Here is a 3,252-nt window from a genome sequence, read left to right on the forward strand (position 1 = left end):
CAGAGTGATTTTTCTTTCCAATGTTCATATGCTTTACAAAATTATCACCTGCAGTGATGGTGTGGTGTTCCTTCTCTTTTTCCTGTCCATATCCCCTGTGTAAACACACCTACGGGAGTATTTGGCCGTAATTTCTCTGATGATGCTGGGCTCCTCCTCCTGGCATTATTCACATTCATGGTAACTTAAATTTCTGCATGGACCGTGTGGGGCCCTATTCACATCTACTGTCTTTTTGATATCACTGCACAGATAGAAACGTCCTCTTTGCCCTTTTCTCATCTTCTATCCAAATTACACCAATGCACTGATGGGAAGGGCTCCTGCTCCTGATCTTTATCCATTTTACCTTCCCTGTCCACTAACACCACTACACTGAAGGTGTTGACTTCCTCCTCTTGGCCTTTCTCACATCACCTGTCCTGTTAACAACACTGTACTGATTGTGTGGGGATACTGTTCTTTCATGCAGGCCACGGTCAACGCTGGTTGTCAGGACTTCTTCTCTTTGTCCTGTTGACATTTGTTGCCTTATTGCTCGTACATCACTGCATAGATGGGTGGTGGTGGTGGTGGTAGTGTGCCTTGGAGTTGGTTCTGACTCATAGCAACCCTGCATAGGGTTTCCGAGGCTTTAAATCTTTACAAGTGCAGAAAGCCTCATCTTTCTCCAGCGGAACCACTAGTAGTTTCGAACTGCTGACCTTGAGATTAGCAGGCCGATTCGTAACAGCTGCGCTACCAGAGCTCCTTGCACAGATGAGAGTGGAACTTCTCATATTTGCCTCGATCACATTCTCTCTCTAATTATCCCTCAGCACTGAGAAGGTAAGTCTCATCTTCTTTGTTATTCACTTACCCATTGCCCAGATAATTCCACTCACTGTACTGATAAATGGGCAGGAGTCCTCCTGTTTGTTCTATTCACCTCTCTTACCATTCCACTCACTGTGCCTATGGTACAGAGCTACTATTCCTCTTTTACCTCTGCACCTTTTCACATATTCACATTGTCTGCCCAGTTCCACCACTGCCTGATGATGAGGGTCTCTTCTTCTTTGTGTTAAACTCCATTCTAAATGAACATTGCTCTACTGATGGTGCTGCACTCCTCTAGTTTGCCACACTGCACAGTCAGCAACTTCATGCATGGTGTGTGGTGCTTATATTTGCTGCATTCTCATGCTCTGTAAAGTTACACCATTGCAATGATTTACCCTATTCACATCTCCTACTCAGTTAAAGGAGTTCTGGTGTGCCACTGCAGGATACTGCACTAGACCACAAGGTTGGCAGTTCAAACCCACCAGCCACTCCTTAGAAACCCTGGATAGTGTCACTATGAGTCAGAACTAACTCAACGACACCTAACAACAACTCAATTAAAAAGTTGCACTTTTGGTATGGGGCACCTTCCTTTTTGCATCCTCACATCCCTTTTGTGGTTATCCCCTTGGACTTGTGATTGGGTCTCCAACTCTTTGACAAGTTCACAAAACCAGCTTAGTATACCCAGTGCTTTGATGCACTCCACTGCCAGTTGTCTTCGGCTGGGTTTTCTGGAGAAGCAAAGCCAGTGGAATGTATTTGTATATATATAAAGAGAGGTTTATTATCAAGGGAATGGCTTATAATTGTAGAGTTCCAGGTCCCCAGTGGAACAGAGAAAGAGTCTTTCCCACATGTCCATTAGATTGGGAGCAGGCCACCTCTCCAAGGAAGCATCCCTTTGATTGATTGGCTGCTCATAATCACTCATCATAGAGTTAACTATGATTGTATTAGTTGTCATTACCATGGGGATAAGCACATTCTAACTGATAAACTTCTGGAAATCCTGGGCTAGTCAAATTGACACAAAACCCTGCAGCCCACCCTCATCAACTTGACACCTATAAACTATATACATAATCTCTAAATAAAGAAAATTGTGAAGTTATATTTTTGCACACCATGATCTATCTAAAAGATTCACAACAGAAAACACACTGGCCACATTTATACCGTATCATTCCTCACCCCCTTTTACCAGACCCATCTGAAAAAGAGGAAAACTAGTCAGTGGGGATTCTACCCTACCACCTTCATTCTGAAACTAGGCACATCCATTAAAGCTTATAAACCAGCCACTTCATGCCTTTATAGCCCCCCCCCCCATTTTATAGCCAATGTATAAATTGCCTGTCCCTAACAGTTAGTGGTTCAAACCCATCAGCCACTCCTCAGAAACCCTATACAGGGTCGCTGTGTGTTGGAACTGACTTGACTGAACTTAACAACAACAATAACATCAACTCATTACACTGAAAAGACAAGCATGTTCCTTGATCTGAAGAATCTTCCATTCCAGTTGAAAGTTGAGTAACAGGGGGTGAGTTAAGTTCCAGGCCTGAAAAGTGTCTGAGAGCCATAATCTCAGGTGGAAGGGGGTGTTCCATGACCAGTGAGCCTGATCATTTTTATTATTTTTGTTACACATTTTTCCCCAACTTTATCCAGAACCTTATATTGTGATCCCTTTCAGAGGTCTCAGCAGGGTAGCCTGGTACCATCTTGTTCTTCTTGTCTTAATGTGGTGGAAACTGGGGTCATGGGTTCATTATTCCTTTGGACTAATGTTTCCTTGTGCCTTTGATTTTTTTTTTTTTCTTTCATTTTTCTTCTCTCTGGACAGGGAGTTGCACCTAGATGGCAGCTCACAAGATTTGAAGACTCCAGTTGCTACTCACCAAAGTAGGATGTAGAACATTGTCTTTATGGACTATGTTATGTCAATTGACCTTGGTGTCCCTTTAGGCTATGGTCTTGAGCCCCCAGGTCTAGTGATTAATTCCCTCAAAATATTTGATTATGGATGAGACATTTTCATAACTTTGCTGTATTCATCCCTCTATTTGCAACATAGTAAATCCTGGTGTAGGATAAGTACAGGTCTTCTAACCACAAGGTTGTCTGTCCAAACCCAACATTCATTCCTCAAAAACCCTATACAGAATCGCTAGAAGTTGGAACTGACTTGACGGCACTAACAGCAACAACAATTTTATGTACATTTGTGGATACAGTTCCATTTGCCTTCCCAAACCTATTTATCTTGCATGTCTATGTACCCATTCATAGATTGTTGTTATTACTGTTATTGCAAGATTATGTACGTGAGAGCAGTTATCTTTGTTGCCTTTAACACTTGTAGTCCTCCCAGTGTTTTCCTTTGTCTTGATTCCTTGGACCATTTTAAATTTAAAATATATA

The sequence above is a fragment of the Chrysochloris asiatica genome, unplaced genomic scaffold (genome assembly GCF_000296735.1).
Source record: "Chrysochloris asiatica unplaced genomic scaffold, ChrAsi1.0 scaffold00139, whole genome shotgun sequence".
Taxonomy (NCBI): domain Eukaryota; kingdom Metazoa; phylum Chordata; class Mammalia; order Afrosoricida; family Chrysochloridae; genus Chrysochloris; species Chrysochloris asiatica.